This window comes from Acipenser ruthenus, chromosome 46, assembly GCF_902713425.1.
Source record: "Acipenser ruthenus chromosome 46, fAciRut3.2 maternal haplotype, whole genome shotgun sequence".
Classification (NCBI taxonomy): Eukaryota; Metazoa; Chordata; class Actinopteri; order Acipenseriformes; family Acipenseridae; genus Acipenser; species Acipenser ruthenus.
In genome coordinates, this window is record NC_081234.1 from 9809650 (window position 1) to 9809960 (window position 311).

Genomic DNA, 311 nt, shown 5'->3' on the forward strand with positions numbered 1-311 from the left:
ATAGAAAGCAACCTAAAACTAAAAGAGAACTGCTGATGTATTGCCACTGTTGAATTAACACCTGCAAGTTCAAGGTAACCGTGGCTTCTTTATGTATTGTATATTTCTAAAGGCATTCAGAACAAGCAGGAATATGGGGGGGAATAAATAGAAAGCACCTTAATAAGGATTCTCCATCGCTGTTATTACCCATCACCCCAATAATGATCCTGAACGCTCCAGTCTCAGCTGCTAAAATCAACATGAAGAAGTGCATTGCGATTTCAGCTTTAATGGACCAACAGTAGTGCCCTTCAATACCAGCTCTCGAT